The 18,672-nt window shown below is 48.0% G+C and overlaps 1 protein-coding gene across 15 annotated transcripts in view; it reads right to left on the reverse strand.

Annotated features, from left to right (window-relative positions):
* Positions 1-16,509, reverse strand: part of ZBTB8A (zinc finger and BTB domain containing 8A) — a 67,858-nt gene extending 51,349 nt beyond the window's left edge. For 12 of the 15 annotated variants that reach the window (XM_074013550.1, XM_074013546.1, XM_074013549.1 and 9 more), the window contains exons 1-2: positions 16,078-16,209; positions 3,131-3,212 (exon numbers count right to left, since the gene is read on the reverse strand). The gene's annotated coding sequence lies outside the window, so the exon portion shown is untranslated. Of the gene's footprint in view, positions 1-3,130; positions 3,213-15,194; positions 15,550-16,077; positions 16,210-16,437 lie in introns of those variants that run through there. The other 3 variants (XM_045375492.3, XM_045375500.3, XM_045375506.3) reach the window with 3 other exon arrangements.
* Between the last annotated feature and the right edge of the window lie 2,163 nt (positions 16,510-18,672).

Raw genomic sequence — 18,672 nt, forward strand, 5'->3', positions numbered from 1 at the left:
GGCCGGGCGCAGTAGCTCACACCTGTCATCCTAGCACTTTGGGAGGCCGAGGCAGGTGGATCATGAGGTCAGGAGTTCAAGACTAGCCTGACCAACATGGTGAAACCCTGTCTCTACTAAAACTACAAAAATTAGCCAGGCGCAGTGGTACACACCTGTAATCCTAGCTACCCAGGAGGCTGAGGCAGGAGAATCATTTGAACCCAGTAGGTGGAGGTTGCAGTGAGCTGAGATCACATCACTGCACTCCAGCCTGGGGGACATAGCAAGATTCTGTCTCAGAAAAATAAATAAATAAATAAAAATAAAAAATTGCATGTGCCTGTAGTCCCAGCTACTTGGGAGGCTGAGGTGGGAGGGTCACTTTAGCCCGGGAGGTTGAGGCTACAGTGAGCAACAGTGATTGCACCGCTGCACTCCAGCCTGGGCACACAGATGCTGTCTCAAAAAAAAAAAAAAAATTAAAATTAAAAATTTTTTTTTAAATTTGAAACAAGAAATTGGGAAGTCCAGAGTCCAGAGAAATAACTGGTTTAGAAGAAAAGCAATGACTTTGGTTTTATGTATGCTGGATTTGAGAGGAATGGGAAATCAGATAGATATGGCCAGGAGGCCACTGGAAATGCTGGTCTGAAGTTCACAGGGACACTCAGACTTGAAGATAGAGGAGCAAGAGAATCTGCAAATAGCGATTAAGTTGTTAGCAGAAATGAAGGGGCTCAGAGGAAACAAGGGCTGAGAGGGGAACCTGGAGGATTGCCCATGATTGTGGAGCAGGATGGGGAAAAGAAGCCAGTGTTACAGATAAGGAATTACAGGGAGAATTAAGAGAGCTTCGTGACACATTAGCCAAGGGTGGAGAATTTCAAGAAAGATGCAGTGAAGGGGTTAAAGGGCCAACAGGCAGTATTAAAGTAACTACCTGCATTGTCTCATTTAATCCTTACATGCAACCTATAGGGGAAATGGTATTATTATTATTATTATTTTTGAGACGGATTGTTGCTCTGTCGCCCAGGCTGGAGTGCAGTGGCACAATCTCGGCTCACTGCAAGCTCCGCTTCCTGGGTTCATGCCATTCTCCTGCCTCAGCCTCCCGAGTAGCTGGCACTACAGGCGCCCGCCACCACACCCAGCTAATTTTTTGTATTTTTAGTAAAGACAGGATTTCACTGTGTTAGCCAGGATAGTCTCAATCTCCTGACCTCGTGATCCACCCGTCTCGGCCTCCCAAAGTGCTGGGATTACAGGCGTGAGCCACTGTGCCTTGCCAGGAGATGGTATTATTATCTCCATTTTACAGAAAAGGGAGTTAACCCAGACAGTTACTCCAAGGCTGCATGATGCAGCTGTGGGAGGCCAGAATTCTGACACTGGTTCTACCACTAAATTAGTATTATGTCCATGGGCAAGTAACTTAAGTTTCTAGGCTTAACATCCTTCTCTGCAAATTAAAAGGACTGGTCTAGATAATCTCCAGTTCTTAATAATACAAGTATGTGGATCAAGCTAGAATGGGAGAAATATATACACAAGAGAGGCAATGAATTAAAAAATGTAGTTCCATACAATTGCCTGGATCCCAGTTTAAAAAAAAGATAAAAACCAGGTGTGGTGGCTCAGGTCTGTAACCCCAGCATTTTGGGAGGCCAAGGCGGGTGGATCACCTGAGGTCAGGAGTTCGAGACCAGCCTGACCAACATGGTGAAACCCCATCTCTACCAAAAATACAAAAATTAGCCAGGAGTGGTGGCGGGTGCCTGTAATCCCAGCTACTCTAGAGGCTGAGGCAGAAGTGCTTGAACCCGGGAGGCGGAGGTTGCCTCTGCACTCCAGTCTAGCCGACACAGCAAGACTCCATCTCAAAAAAATAAAAAATAAATAAATAAATAAGTAAAAGATTAAAATGTAATTCAAATATGTATCCTGGATGTTAAAAAAAAAAAAAAAAAAGAATTCGGCCCACATTCACAAGGATACACTACACTTCCTTAAGAGAGAATTAGGCCGGGCGCGGTGGCTCAAGCCTGTAATCCCAGCACTTTGGGAGGCCGAGACGGGCGGATCACGAGGTCAGGAGATCGAGACCATCCTGGCTAACACGGTGAAACCCCGTCTCTACTAAAAAATACAAAAAATTAGCTGGGCGAGGTGGCAGGCGCCTGTAGTCCCAGCTACTCAGGAGGCTGAGGCAGAAGAATGGACTAAACCTGGGAGGCGGAGCTTGCAGCGAGCTGAGATCCGGCCACTGCACTCCAGCCTGGGGACAGAGCGAGACTCCATCTCAAAAAAAAAAAAAAAAAGAGAGAGAATTCAAAATAAAGATGTCATTTAAAAAAATTAGCAATCAGTGAACAGGGAGACCAAAAGGATCAGAACACTGAACATCTTAGACAGTGAATTTCCAAGAAATAAATCCATTCTCTAATATATAATATCTACAACTACAAAATTTTACCTTTTTTTTTTTTTTTTTTTGAGACAGAGTCTTGCTCTGTTGCCCAGGCTGGAGTGCACTGGCGTGATCTCGGCTCATTGCAACATCTGCTGCCTGGGTTCAAGTGATTCTCCTGCCTCAGCCTCACAAGCGCTGAGATTACAGGCACCCAGCACCACGCCTGGCTAATTTTTGTATTTTTAATAGAGATGGGGTTTCGCCATGTTGACCAGATTGGTCTCGAACTCCTGACCTCAGGATATCTGCCTGCCTTGGCCTCCCAAAATGCTGGGATTACACGCATGAGCTACCGCACCCAGCCCAAAATTCTACTTTTTTTTTTTTTGAGATGGACTTTCAATCTTGTTGCCCAGACTGGAGTGCAATGGCGGCATCTCGGCTCACCGCAACCTCTGCCTCCCAGGTTCAAGGAATTCTCCTGCCTCAGCCTCCCGAGTAGCTGGGATTACAGGCATGTGCCACCACGCCCGGCTGATTTTGTATTTTCAGTAGAGACAGGGTTTCTTCATGTTGGTCATGCTGGTCTCGAACTCCCGACCTCAGGTGATCTGTCTACCTTGGCCTCCCAAAGTGCTGGGATTACAGGCATGAGCCACAGCACCCGGCCCCAGAATTTTACTTTTTAATCTATGCATTTAAGTGAGGTAGATCAAGAATTAAAATTTGTCATACCTGGAAATTTATGAATGCTGCTCTTGAATGGAGTAAAAAAGAGAAGATTCTAAGTCAAACAGTCTGTGTTTGCAGGATTGTCCTGTAGAGAGAGAAAAGAGATATTTATAATGTACTTTTGTAATAAGAGGTAGAAAAATCTGCTAAGGTTCATAATATTTATTTAAATAAATTATATAAGGGCCAGGCACGGCAGCTCACGCCTGTAATCCCACCACTTTGGGAGGCCAAGGCAGGCAGATAACCTGAGGTCAGGAGTTTGAGACCAGCCTGGCCAACATGGTGAAACCCCATCTCTACTAAGTATACAAAAATCAGCCGGGCATGGTGGCAGGTCCCTGTAATCCCAGCTACTCGGGAGGCTGAGGAGGGAGAATTGCTTGAACCCGGGAGGCGGAGGCTGCAGTGAGCCAAGATCGTGCCACTGCACGCCAGCATGGGTAACAGAGCGAGACTCTGTCTCAAAACAAACAAACAAACAAAAATTATATAAGAGCCGCTGTCAGATATCTTTTTTTTTTTTTTTTTTTTTTTGAGACAGAGTCTTGCTCTGTCCCCCAGGCTGGAGTGCAGTGGCGCGATCTCAGCTCACTGTAAGCTCCGCCTCCCGGGTTCACGCCATTCTCCTGCCTCAGTCTCCCGAGTAGCTGGGACTACAGGCGCCTGCCACCATGCCCGGCTAATTTTTTTGTATTTTTAGTAGAGACGGGGTTTCACCGTGTTAGCCAGGATGGTCTTGATCTCCTGACCTCGTGATCCGCCCACCTCAGCCTCCCAAAGTGCTGGGCTTACAGGCTTGAGTCACCGTGCCTGGCCAGATATCATTTTTAACATATAAAAATAGATTATCTGGCACAGATTATTATTAATAGTTAATAGAAAACCATTAATAATTAATATTGATAATATATAATACATAACAAATATGTAATATAATATACAATGATATAAAATATACAACATAAATAAATCATTAATATTAATAATAGAAAAATCATTTGGCTTCAAATTGGCTTGGAACTCTTTTTAAAGAACTACATTTTATATACATATTTTTTTTTTTTTTTTTTTTTTTGAGACGGAGTCTCGCTCTGTCACCCAGGCTGGAGTGCTGTGGCCGGATCTCAGCTCACTGCAAGCTCCGCCTCCCGGGTTCCCGCCATTCTCCTGCCTCAGCCTCCCGAGTAGCCGGGACTACAGGCGCCCGCCACCTCGCCCGGCTAGTTTTTTTTTTTGTATTTTTTAGTAGAGACGGGGTTTCACCATGTTAGCCAGGATGGTCTCGATCTCCTGACCTCGTGATCCGCCCGTCTCGGCCTCCCAAAGTGCTGGGATTACAGGCTTGAGCCACCGCGCCCGGCTATATACATATTTTTATGTTTTATATATATATCTTTTTAACCTCAATCTTTTTTTTTTTTTTTGAGACAGAGTCTCGCTCTGTCGCCCAGGCTGGAGTGCAATGGCGCGATCTCGGCTCACTGCAAGCTCCGCCTCCCGGGTTTACGCCATTCTCCTGCCTCAGCCTCCCGAGTAGCTGGGACTACAGGCGCCCGCCGCCTCGCCCGGCTAATTTTTTGCATTTTTAGTAGAGACAGGGTTTCACCGTGTTAGCCAGGATGGTCTCGATCTCCTGACCTCGTGATCCGCCCGTCTCGGCCTCCCAAAGTGCTGGGATTACAGGCGTGAGCCACCGCGCCCGGCCTAACCTCAATCTTTATAAGAGATTTCCGGCCGGGCGCGGTGGCTCAAGCCTGTAATCCCAGCACTTTGGGAGGCCGAGACGGGCGGATCACGAGGTCAGGAGATCGAGACCATCCTGGCTAACACGGTGAAACTCCGTCTCTACTGAAAAATACAAAAAAAACCTAGCCGGGCGAGGTGGCAGGCGCCTGTAGTCCCAGCTACTCGGGAGGCTGAGGCAGGAGAATGGCGTGAACCCGGGAGGCGGAGCTTGCAGTGAGCCGAGATCCGGTCACTGCACTCCAGCCTGGGCCACAGCGCAAGACTCCATCTCAAAAAAAAAAAAAAAAAAAAGAGATTTCCAATATTAAAATATATTATGGCAAATCAAAAGCAATCCTTTTTTTGTTTTGTTTTGGTTTTTTTGAGATGGAGTCCCACTCTGTCGCCCAGGCTGGAGTGAAGTGGTGTGATCTTGGCTCAATGCAACCTCCGCCTCCCTGGTTCCAGCAATTCCCCTGCCTCAGCCTCCCGAGTAGCTGGGATTACCGGCACACACCACCACACATAGCTAATTTTTTTGTATTTTTAGTTGAGACAGAGTTTTTCCATGTTGGCCAGATTGGTCTCAAAATCCTGACCGACCTCAGGCAATCCGCCCGCCTGGGCCTCCCAAAATGCTGGGATTATAGGCATGAGCCACTGCGCCTGGCCATTTGGTTTATTTTTTAAGACAGTCTCACTTTGTCACTCAGGCTAGAGTGCAGTGGCACAATCACAGCTCACTGCAGCCTTGATCTCCCAGGCTTATGCGATTCTCCCTCTTCAGTCTCCCAAGTAGTTGGGACTACAAGTACCCATCACCAAGTTTGGCTAATTTTTGTATTTTTTAGAAAGACGAGGTTTTGTCATGCTGCCCAGGTTGGTCTCCAACTCTTGGGCTCAAGTGATCCCCCCACTTCCGCCTCCAAAAATGCTGGAATTATAGGCATGAGCCACTGTCCCCAACCCAAACATACTTTTTAACTTTGACAAGAAAATAAATTTAAGACAACACTATTCAAAGGCAGGACAGTAGATGATACCAAGATAGTAAGTCCTATTGCTCTTTTCCTCCAAATGTCATCAATGTGTTTTGGAAGAAAACTGAACACAACAGCTTTAAAAATTCAACATATCTTGAAAAAAAAAAAAAAGAAAATACAGGCAAATATAAAGAAGAGGAGCTGGGCCCAGTGGCTCACGCCTGTAATCCCAGCATTTCAGGAGGCAGAGGCATGAAGGTCACTTGAAGCCAGGAATTCCAGACCAGCGTAGGGAGCATAGTGAGACCTCTCTCTAAATAAATAAGAAAACAAACTGAAATAACTTTTTTCTTTTTTTTGAGATGGAGTTTCGCTCTTGTTGCCCAGGTTGGATGCAATGGTGAGACCTCTGCTCACCACCAACTCTGCCTCCCAGGTTCAAGTGATTCTCCTGCCTCAGCCTCCCGAGTAGCTGGGATTACAGGTATGCACCACCACACCCGGCTCATTTTCTGTTTTCGGTAGAGACGGGATCTCTCCATGTTAGTCAGGCTGGTCTCAAACTCCCGATCTCAGGTGATCCGCCCGCCTCAGCCTCCCGGGTGCTGGGATTACAGGCGTGAGCCACCGTGCCCAGCTTGTTTTTTTTTTTTTTTTGAGACAGTCTCACTCTGTCACTCAGGCTGGAATGCAGTGGTGTGACCATGGCTCATTGTGGACCTGACCTCTCAGGCTCAAGTGATCCTCCAGCCTTAGCCTTCTAAGTAGCTGAGACTACAGGTTTACCAGGCTAAATTTTGTATTTTTGTAGAGACGGGGTTTTGCCATGTTGCCCAGGCTGGTCTTGAAATCCTAGGCTCAAGTGATCCTCCCACCTTGTTGGAATAATAGGCATGAGCCACTGTGCCTGGCCCAAAATTAATAGTTTTTGAGAACAAGTCGTTGCCACACTAAAAGCTCATCTGTCACCTAGCCCTAATGAGTTAGAAGGGCATTCAGAGAATGGCATTTACTTGGATTGCTTCACTGTTTCAACATTGCCACTAAAGGGCATATTAACTACTGTCCAGTGTACAAGTACAGTGGTAACTTGTGGCTTTTTTTTTTTTGAGACGGAGTCTCTCTCCTGTTGCCCAGGCTGGAGTGCAATGGCACGATCTTGGCTCACTGCAACTTCTGCCTGCCGGGTTCCAGCGATTCTCCTGCCTCAGCCTCCTGAGTAGCTGGGACTGCAGGAGCCCACCACCACGCCCGGCTAATTTCTGTATTTTTAGTAGAGGCGGGGTTTCACCATATTGGCCAAGCTGGTCTCGAACTCCTGACCCTGTGATCCACCTGCCTCGGCCTCCCAAAGTGCTGGGATTACAGGTGTGAGCCACCGTGCCCGGCCTAATATTCTAATTAATATTCTAATTAATATAAAGCCCAGCTTTTTAAGAGAACTGCTTTCTTTTTTCTTTTTCTTTTTCTTTTTTTTTTTTGTTGCGGCAGGGTCTCATTCTCACCCAGGCTGGAGTACAGAGGCACGATCTTGGCTCACTGCAACCTCTGCCTCCCAGGTTCAGGGATGCCTACATGTCAGCCTCCCGAGGAGCCGGGACCAGAGACGTGTACCACCACACCCAGCTAATTTTTTTGTATTTTTTGTAGAGATGGGGTCTCGCCACGTTGCCCAGGGTGGTCTCGAACTCCCGGACTCAAGCAATCCACCCACCATACTGGCCTCCAAAGAGTTGGGATTACAGGCATGAGACACCGCATCTGGTCAAAAGAACTGATTTCTGAGCACAGTCTGTGCCCTCAACAGTTTTTACATACTGATGGAATGCTATTTTTTCAGATAACCACCAAGGTCCACTCCAGCAGATATTAGAGTAGATCTGTGGATGAACACTCTGAACACTCACGATCCTTTTTTTTTTTTTTTTTTTTTTTTTTTAAGGGTCTCAATATATTGCCCAGGCTGGTCTTGAACTCCTGGGCTCAAGAGATCCGCCCACCTCGGCCTCCCAAAGTGCTAAGATTACAGGCATGAGCCACCACGCCCAGCATCAGCATCCTTTCTAACTTCCTTCTGGAAAACTAAAAAGTACATTTCCCAGACTCCTTTACAATTCAGTTTCCCCATGTGAAATGTGGCCCATCAGTGGGATGTTGTGAGATCTGGAAGGCAGAAATGAGGTGGGAACCATCTTTCTTCTGTTTTGGCTGTTAATGCAGGCAAGCACATTTATGGAAACATTGTATTTTTTTCTCATAGCAGCATTCCAGTGTCAAAAGCTTCATGATTGGCAAGAGACAAACATGGTGAAGACAGGAATCACTATTTGGTAGGAGTTCAGGGGAAGTTCAGGGGTAGCAGGGTTGTTTCCTTTTATTTAGTTATTTTCAGAGGCAAGGTCTCACTCTGTCATCCAGGATGAAGTGCTGAAGTGCAGTGGTGCAATCATAGCTCACTGTAAACTTGAACTCCTGGGCTCAAGGGGATCCTCCCACTTTGGCCTCTCAAAGTGCTAGATTACACAGCACACTGCCTATAGCAGTTAGTTGACCTTAAATTACACTAGCAATGTCATTGGGAGCCTCCTGATTCCCTCCCTGGGGCGCCTGTTAGGCAGTCTTTTTTTTTGAGACGGAGTTTTACTCGTTGCCCAGGCTGGAGTGCAATGGTGTGATCTCAGCTTACTGCAACCTCCACTTCTCGGGTTCAAGCCACTTTCCTGCCTCAGCCTCCCAAGTAGCTAGGATTACAGGAACGCGCCACCACACCTGGCTAATTTTTATATTTTTAGTAGAGACGGGGTTTTACCATGTTGGCCAGGCTGGTCTCGAACTCTTGACCTCAGGTGATCCACCCGCCTCTGCTTCCCAAAGTGCTGAGACTACAGGCGTAAGCCACAGCACCCGGTCAGGTGTTTTTTGTTTTGTTTTGTTTTGAGACGGAGTCTCACTCTGTCCTCCAGGCTGGAGTGCAGTGACGTGATCTCGGCTCACTGCAACCTCTGCCTTCCGGGTTCAAGCGATTCTGTCTCTGCCTCTGGAGTAGCTGGAACTGCAGGTGCGGGCCACCACAGCTGGCTAATTTTTATATTTTCAGTAGAGATGAAGTTTCCCCATATTGGCCAGGGTGGTCTCGAACTCCTGACCTCAAGATCCACCTGCCTTGGCCTCCCAAAGTGCTGGGATTACAGGTATGAGCCACGGTGCCTGGCCCCGGCCAGGTATTTCTTTTTCTTTTTCTTCTTTTTTTTTGAGATGGAGTCTCGCTCTCTCGCCCAGGCTGGAGTGCAGTGGCCGGATCTCAGCTCACTGCAAGCTCCGCCTCCCAGGTTTACACCATTCTCCTGCCTCAGCCTTCCGAGTAGCTGGGACTATAGACACCCGCCACCTCACCCGGCTAGTTTTTTGTATTTTTTAGTAGAGACGGGGTTTCACCGTGTTAGCCAGAATGGTCTCGGCCTCCCAAAGTGCTGGGATTACAGGCTTGAGCCACCGTGCCTGGCCAGGTATTTCTTTTTATCAATGTGAGCATGGACTAATACAGGGATAATAATAATACCTATAGCTTATAGAGCTGTGAGATGGAGAAAATCAGAAGATAATCCAAGCAACATGCTTATAACAGTGCCTGGTTTATAACAAGCCCTTGATAAATGTCAGCTATTATTATTATTGTTAATTATCTAAACATTTAAAAACACTGCTTTCACTGAGTATAAAATGTAAACATTTTAGAATTTTATTACAACACATTTTCTTGTCTTATACAAATGTGGATACAGAAGGCCAGGTGGGGTGGCTCAAGCCTGTAATCCTAGCACTTTGGGAGGCTGAGGCGGTTTATCACCTGAGGTCAGGAGTTCAAGACCAGTCTGGCCAACATGGCGAAACCTTTCCTGTGTGTGTTTATTTATTTATTTTTGGAGACAAAGTCTTGCTCTATCCCCCAGGCTGGAGTGCAGTAGCACGATCTTGGGTCACTGCAACCTCTGCCTCCTGGGTTCAAGCAGTTCTCCTGCCTCAGCCTCCTGAGTAGCCAGGATTACAGGCGTCCACCACCATGCCGGGCTAATTTTTGTATTTTTAGTAGAGACGGGGTTTTGCCATGTTGGCCAGGCTTGTCTTGAACTCCTGACCTTGGGTGATCCACCCACTTTGGCCTCCCAAAGTGCTGGGATTACAGGCGTGAGCCACCGTGCCCAGCTTTCCTGTGTTTAGATATGTTTAGATACACAAATACTTACCATTGTTTTTTTTTTTTTTTTTTTTTTTGAGACGGAGTCTCGCTCTGTCGCCCAGGCTGGAGTGCAGTGGCGCGATCTCGGCTCACTGCAAGCTCCGCCTCCCGGGTTCACGCCATTCTCCTGCCTCAGCCTCCCGAGTAGCTGGGACTACAGGCGCCCACAACCGCGCCCGGCTAATTTTTTGTATTTTTAGTAGAGACGGGGTTTCACCGTGGTCTCGATCTCCTGACCTTGTGATCCGCCCGCCTCGGCCTCCCAAAGTGCTGGGATTACAGGCGTGAGCCACCGCGCCCGGCTACCATTGTTTTAAAAATGCCTATAATAGGCCGGGCGCGGTGGCTCAAGCCTGTAATCCCAGCACTTTGGGAGGCCGAGGCGGGTGGATCACGAGGTCAGGAGATCGAGACCATCCTGGCTAACATGGTGAAACCCCGTCTCTACTAAAAATACAAAAAACTAGCCGGGCGTGGTGGCGGGCGCCTGTAGTCCCAGCTACTCGGAGGCTGAGGCAGGAGAATGGCGTGAACCTGGGAGGCGGAGCTTGCAGTGAGCCGAGATCGCGCCACTGCACTCCAGCCTGGGTGACACAGCGCGAGACTCCGTCTCAAAAAAATAAAATAAAATAAAATAAAAATAAAATAAAATAAAATAAAAATGCCTATAATATTATGCTATACAGGATTGTAGCCTAGGAGCTATAGACTATACCATACAGCCTAGGTGTATAGTAGGCTATTCCAGCTAGGTTTGTGTAAGCACATTCTATGATGTTCACACAGTGACAAAAATCACCTAACAACACATTTCTCAGAACATATCCCCATCATTAAGTGACATATGACTGTATATACTACAACATGGGTGAACCTTAGAAACCTCATGCTGGCTGGGAACAGTGGTGTGAGCCTGCAGTCCCAGCTACTTGGAAGGCTGAGGCAGAGGACTGGTTGAGCCCAGGAGGTCAAGGATGTAGTGAACTAGGATTACGCCACCACAATCCAGTGTGGGTGACAGTGAGATCCTGTCTCTAAAAAACAAACAAGGCCAGGTATGGTGGCTCACGCCTGTAATCCCAGCACTTTGGGAGGCCGAGGTGGGCGGATCACAAGGACAGGAGATCGAGACCACCCTGGCCAACATGGTGAACCCTGTCTCTACTAAAAATACAAAAAATTAGCCGGGCGTGGTGGCCGGCGCCTGTAGTCCCAGCTACTCGGGAGGCTGAGGCAGGAGAATGGAGTGAACCCGGGAGGCGGAGCTTGCAGTGAGCTGAGATTGTGCCACTGCACTCCAGCCTGGGTGACAGAGCGAGACTCTGTCTCAAAAAAAACAAAAAACAAAAAACAAAAAAAACCCCTCATGCTAAGTTACAGAAACTAGTCATATAAAAAACAGATTTTATTCACATGAAATACCCAGAATGGGTAGATCCACATAGGAAGTAGATGAGGGGTTATCAGGAGCTAGGGAGACATGGGAGTGGGGAGTGACTATTAACAAGCATGGGGTTTCTTTATGCAAGTGATGAAAATATTCTGGAGTTAAGAGGGTCATGATGGTTGCACAATTTTGTAACCATATTAAAAAACTGAATTGTACACTTTAAAAGGGGTAAATTTTATGGTATAAGAGTTATATCTCAGGCCAGGCGCAGTGGCTCACACCTGTATTCCCAGCACTTTGGAAAGCCGAGGTGGGTGGATCACCTGAGGTCAGGAGTTCAAGACCAGCCTGACCAACATGGTGAACCCTCATCTCTATTAAAGTACAAAAAATGAGCTGAGCATGCTGGCAGGCTCCTGTAATCCCAGCTACTTGGGAGGCTGAGGCAAGAGAATTGCTTGACCCTGGGAGGTGAGGTTGCAGTGAGCCCAGATCGCACCATTGCACTTCAGCCTGGGAAAGAACAGCGAAACTCCGTCTCAAAAAAAACCAGTTATATCTCGAAAAAAAATAGGAATTGTCCTATACATTGGGGTCAGTTACAACTTGATATTCACATTGAAAGGATTTTAACGTAACACGCATTCATAGCCGTACTCTTGAGTCATCAAAAAAGGTTTATTTTCAGAATTATGTGATTAGGTCATGGAAATGGGTAATACATTTCAGATTTTCTTCTTCCAGTAGAGTGAGTTTATACGTTGAAACAGCAAGTTAGATCAATTTATATGGGACATCCAAAATCCAAATGGAAACATTTTAAATATCTGTAAGAGTTAAATATTATAATAGTCCCAAGAATATAACAGAATTCAAGACTTCCATCAAGTTCAATGATCTTTAAAAAGGTGGTTGGGAAAGACAATTACACATTTTAGGAACCATTAAGTTCGAAGGTCTTTGGAATAGAAGCAAAAGACATGTATTTCTATGAGTAGACAGAAGATTTAGGTAGCAAGTGTAACTTGAACTAAGGTTGTGGTTGAGAAGATCAACTCTCTCTTTTTTTTTTTTTTTTTTGAGACAGAGTCTTGCTCTGTCACCCAGGCTAGAGTGCAGTGGCGCGATCTTGGTTCACTGCAATCTCTGCCTCCCGGGTTCAAGCCATTCTCCTGCTTCAGCCTCCCAAGTAGTTGTGATTACAGGTGCCTGCCACTGCGCCCTGCTAATTTTTGTATTTTTAGTAAAGATGGGGTTTCACCATCTTGTCCAGGCTGGTCTCGAACTCCTGACCTCGTGATTCACCCCCCCCCCACCCTCCACACCCCAACCTCCCAAAGTGTTGGGATTACAGGCACGAGCCACCACACCCGGCTGAGAGGATCAACTCTTTTAAGATACAGAGTCATTAATCTAAAATTTAATGTGTCCCACCAATGTCAGCAAAACTAATCTTGTTAGCCTGCTTAGCAAACATTCCTGAGTCATAAAGAACTTCACCTAACTAGGGTGGTAATTGTATTCCTTGATGGATAAACGATCCTTTAGCTTTGGGAAGATTTAGAATTAAGTACAGATGCTCCTCAACTTATGATGGGGATACATCCCAATAAACCTATTTTAAGTTGAAAACACTGTAAGTTTAAAATGCCTTTAATACCCCATTAAACCCACTGTAAAGTCAAAAAATCATAAGTTAAGCCATTGTAAGTCAGTGATCGTCTGTATTAAAAACATTTAACAGCGGTGGTTTGAACATTTGTATCCCCTCCAAAATTCATGTTGAAACTTCATCCCCAAGGCCGGGCACGGTGGCTCACGCCTGTAATACCAGCACTTTGGGAGGCCAAGGCAGGCGGATCAGAGGTCAGGAGATCAAGACCATCCTGGCTAACACGGTGAAACCCCATCTCTACTAAAAAATACAAAAAAATTAGCCAGGCGTGGTGGTGGGCGCCTGTAGTCCCAGCTACTGGAGAGGCTGAAGCAGGAGAATGGCGTGAACCCGGGAGGCGGAGCTTGCAGTGAGTCGAGACAGCCCCACTGCACTCCAGCCTGGGCGACAGAGCAAGACTCTGTCTCAAAAAAGAAAAAAAAAAAAAAAAAAACAACTCATCCCTATTGCAACAGTATCACCTTTAGGAGGTGATTGGGCCACGAAGGCTCCGCCCTCATGGATGGAATTAACGCCCTTATAAAAGGACCTGACGGAGTGAGTTTGGCCCCTCTTGCCCTTCTATCCCTTCTGCCACGTGAAGACACAGCAGTCCTCCCATCCAGAGGATGCAGCAACGCGGTGCCATCTTGGAAGCAAAGAGCAGCCCTCACTAGGCACCAAACTGCCTGGACTTCCCAGCCTCCAGAAGTGTGAGAAATAAATTTCTGTTCTGTGTAATTACCCAGTCCCAAAGTATTTTTATAGCTGCACAAATGGCATGAGACAGAAAAGATTTAGAATAAAAACACTTAAGAGAATCAAAACTATAGTTGGGGAAAGCCTCATTGAGAAGATGGTATTTGGGTAAAGTCCAAAGGAAGTAAGAGTCATGTGGGTGTCTGGGGAAACAGTATTTCAGGCAAAGGGAAAAGCAAGCGCAAAGGCCCTGAGGTGAGCAGCGGGGAAGCAATGGGATATGAAGTCAGAAAGGGAAAGCAAATCATGAGAGAAGTAGGACATAGTGAGACCAGATGCTGTAAGGCTGCATAGACTATTATGGAGCTTTTGGCTTTTAAACTGCGTAAGATGGGGAACCACTGACCAATTTTGAGCACAAAAGTAACAAAAGCTTCATTCAAGGGAATCAAACACATCAAATCCTTTAAATATGATTAACATATCATTGTGTCACTGAGTTAAATCTATTAGACATAGTTGTATCTAAAAATTATATTTAAATGATACAGGATGAATCAATATTACTCTATCTTACAAAGTTTTTCATGGCCTCAAATCATTATCAACAGCAAAGCTGGTGATTTCAGGGCTTGGAGATAAGGGTTAGTGGCTTGGCCTCCTTCCTGGAGTCCCTACTCATTATGCCTCCTGCTGACATTTTTGAGCACAATCCACCCAGACACCCATTTGGTCAAGGGCCCTAAGCCAGATTCTCACTTCCCAGTTGCCACTTGTGTGGCCAGAGAGGTTCCCAGGAATAAAGACATCTGATCCCTGCTTATCAGTGAGGGGCTCTTGCTCCAGTCCACAAATGCATCCATACCTGAGGCATGGAGGAGATTAAGACTGGAGCAGAAGCTTGCTGGGGATTTTGGAGGCTTTCCTGAAAAAGATCAGTTAAGGTTTTCAGTGCAGGGAAGCGCTGTGTAAGATTGGCCCTTCTAAAGACTCCTCTGGAGGTACCTTAGGAGGGAAGGCAGGACGGGAACAGGAGGTCCTGGGTGGCTATGTCACCCTGGCCTAGAGGTGAAACGCCATGCTTCACACGTGTTCCCTCATTTGCAAAGTGGAATTACCGTCAGCCTAAGTGGTTGTTTTATGTGAAATTAAGTGAAATAATTCATATAGGTGAAAGCAATCCATTTAAAGTTGTGCAAATATAAAGGTTTATCAAGCATAGTGATACTGACGTGTGGTTAGAAGCCCACCAGGTGTGTGTGTAAATCTACCGCTTCCAAACGCGTCTCAGAATGATGTGGAGTAGGGCCATTGGAACAATCAGCGATAAATAAGCGCATCTGAAGGGGAAGGGAACAAGCCGCTGACTAACTCACAAAAGAGGCGGTCAGCATGGGTAGAGATGAGCATGTACGGTTCCGTCCAGAAGCAAATAGTTGGAGCTCAACATTGGTTAGGCGCGGTGAGTTAGCCCTCGGTTTTCTAAGCCCCGATGTCGCATCTTGACATAAAACCAAGGATGGAGGCTGTACCGAGAAATTCGGGCTACTGCCCTGGGAGCCAGGCTCACCGGCAGCGCCCCTGGCCGCGCCCGCAGAGGCTCCGGCTCCGGCCCCGGCCCTGCCCTCCTCGCGCGCCCCCCCGGCGGCCGCCCGTTTTTGCGCCGCGCAGCCCGAGCCCCTCCGGAGTCCGCGGCGCTCGACGGCTCCAGACACGCCCGGCGCCGTCCCCGCCGCCTTCCCGCCGCCGCCGCCAGGAGGCTCCGCGCGCCTTCCCGCCTTTCCCCGGGCCGGGCCGGGCGGCTAGGCGGGCGCGGGCGGCGACGGCGCGGCCATTGTCCCGCAGCCCCTCCCGGGCGCGCAGGAGGGGCCGGCCTGGCGGGCTGGGCGGCGCGGCCGGGCGCGGGGAGGGGCGGCCGGGAGCCGGTGCCCACCAACGCCCGCCGCCGCCCCGGGCTCGGCCCGCCGCCGCCGCCCGCGCGTCCTCCGTGGCCGCCCACAGCCCCTCGGAGCCGGCGCCGCCGCCGCCGCCGCCGCTGCGCCCCGGGCTGCAAATGGCGCCCGCTCGCCTCGGCGCCTCCCGCCGCGCTCCCGGCCCGGGGACGTCTTGGGGAGGCGCGCCCAGGGCCCGCATCTCAGCACCGCCGCCGCCCGGGCCGTGAGAGCCCGCGGCGCCTCCGCCCGCGGCCAGGCTCGCGGCGGGTCCCGGGCAGCCCCGACGCCCGCCCGCCCTCCGCCGGCGCCGCGCGCCGCCACTTACCGCGGGCCGCGGCGCACCGGCCGGTCGCGCGCGCGGGCCGGGGGAAGATTCTTGGTTCTCGGCTGGGGAAGGACCCCCTTTCGAGGCCGTTCCTTTGCGCCCTAAAACAAGTAGCCCCAACGTGAGAGAAACAAAAGGTATTTGCTGACGTGGGCGTTGGACAGAAACGCCCGAGGGCTGGGGACACAATTAAAGGGGCAACGCACAGATTTCAGGCACCAACCAGCAGCTTCGCCCACTCCCCCTGCCCTTGCCCACACCCGCTGCACGCTCCAGAGGCACCGGGGTGCCCAGATTCTCTAGCAGTTGACTGCGGATCATGATTTTAGTCAGGAGCTGAAATTTAAAATTGTACTTTACGTTGGGAAAGGCGCCTCCGGAGGGCAGAAGGGCTGGATTTCTAGGATCTGGGGAATTTGGTTTAGGAAAGAGGGAGGGACTTAGGCGTGCCCACAATTACTGTATAAGTACATGTGACATTATTGTACTTAAGTTTAGCAACGTCAAATGCAAAAGATTTCCACAGAATTTTCCCTTGTATTGAAGCAGTTATTTTAGTTGAGGATAACCTTTTCTAAACCTCTACAGGTCAGAAGCATTTCATTTGAAGAGGAAAACCCAGAGAAGCTAAGAGAACATAATTCCTAGTTTAAGTCCAGAGAAATACAAAATTAGTAAAAACAGCAAGTTCCGTCTTTTCCAATACAAGCATTCATTGTATACCAAGCTTCCTCTGACAAATTTACATCTCTAATATTTAGAGTACAGATATCAGATTATACATTTGCTAAAATAGTAAATCAGTGGATTTTCACTGTTACTATAGAAGCATTACTTCTATAAATTAGTTTCCTAGTTCCTTATGCTGGGGTCAGGTACTGAAAAGTACTGTGTTATAGTAAAACTGGAGGAAAAAGGTTCAAATTATCAAAACTTGGGTTTAGCTTTTAATGGATTCCTCTCCTGTTCATAATCAGTCATATTGGACAGTCTGTAACTTTGATTTCAGGAATAATTATGCATTTTGAGGATGCAAGATCTTCACAATTGTCTCTTAATGTCACTTCTGTGTCACTGCAGAGGTGCTTTGCTATTTAGTTGTGTTTCCTTGCCTTCTGAACAGGTAAGTAGAAACATATTTGAAAACCATTAGGTATCAGGTATATTGGATGTACTCAGATTACTCTGCTAGCGCCCCCCATTGAGAATTCCCCCAGAAAGACCTGGACATGGTTATAGCCAAAGGTTTGATTTTAGCCTTAATTAAAGATTAATGCAAAAGAGTTCCACAAACTTATTCCTCAAGAGAGCACATCAGGTTGGTGATAAACTCTTCGTTGTGGCCGGGCGCGGTGGCTCTCGCCTGTAATCTCAGCACTTTGGTAGGCCAAGGCAGGCGGATCACGAGGTCAGGAGTTCGAGACCAGCCTGGCCAACATGGTGCAACCCTGTTTCTACTAAATATAAAAAGTAGCTGGGCATAGTGGTGCGTGCCTGTAATCCGAGCTACTGGGGCAGCTGAACCAGGAGAATGGCTTGAATCCAGGAGGTGGAGGTTGCAGTGAGCCGAGATCGTGCCACCGCACTCCAGCATGGGTGACAGAGCAAGACTCCATCTCAAACAAACAAACAAACAAACAAAAAACTTTGTTGCAAGGAAGAGGTAATGACAGTTTTGTCCCTCATCTTCATTCTGCTAGCTTTGGGAGCTTGTTTCTCTATGTTGGGGCTCCATCATTAACCAGTGCTAGTCTCTTAAACTCTGACTGCTTGGCCGGGCGCGGTGGCTCACGCCTGTAATCCCAGCACTTTGGAAGGCCGAGGCGGGCGGATCACAAGGTCAGGAGATCGAGACCATGGTGAAACCCCGTCTCTACTAAAAATAGAAAAAAATTAGCCGGGCGCAGTGGCGGGCGCCAGTAGTCCCAGCTACTCGGGAGGCTGAGGCCGGAGAATGGCGTGAACCCGGGAGGCGGAGCTTGCAGTGAGCCGAGATTGCGCCACTGCACTCCAGCCTGGGCGACAGAGCGAGACTCTGTCTCAAAAAAAAAAAAAACTCTGACTGCCACCCTACCCCACCCCCATCCCTGTTTCCACCTCTTCAGTTCAAATCTTGAGGAAGATAATCCATTCCAATTTTTTTTTTTTTTTTTTTTTTTTTTTTGAGACAGAGTCTCCCTCTGTTGCCCAGGCTGGAGTACAGTGGCAGGATCTCGGCTCACTGCAACCTCCGCCTCCCAGGTTCAAACAATTCTGTGCCTCAGCCTCCTGAGTAGCTGGAATTACAGGTGTCCACCACCACGCCCGGCTAATTTTTGTATTTTTAGTAGAGACGGTTTCCCCAGGTTGCCAGGCTGGTCTTGAGCTCCTGACCTCATGATCCACCCGGGTCGGCCTCCCAAAATGCTGGGATTACAGGCTTGAGCCACTGCGCCCGGCCCCATTCCAATTTTAACAGTGCCTGCTAAGGGTAAAGTTTTTGCTCTAGGCTCTTGGAATGCAGTGGTGAGTAAAAAATTCACCAAGTCCCTGCTTTTATGGGATTTGCAGTCTAGTGGGGGAGACAGATGGTAATCAAATAAATGTATAATTTGA

This window comes from Macaca fascicularis, chromosome 1 (genome assembly GCF_037993035.2).
Source record: "Macaca fascicularis isolate 582-1 chromosome 1, T2T-MFA8v1.1".
Taxonomy (NCBI): domain Eukaryota; kingdom Metazoa; phylum Chordata; class Mammalia; order Primates; family Cercopithecidae; genus Macaca; species Macaca fascicularis.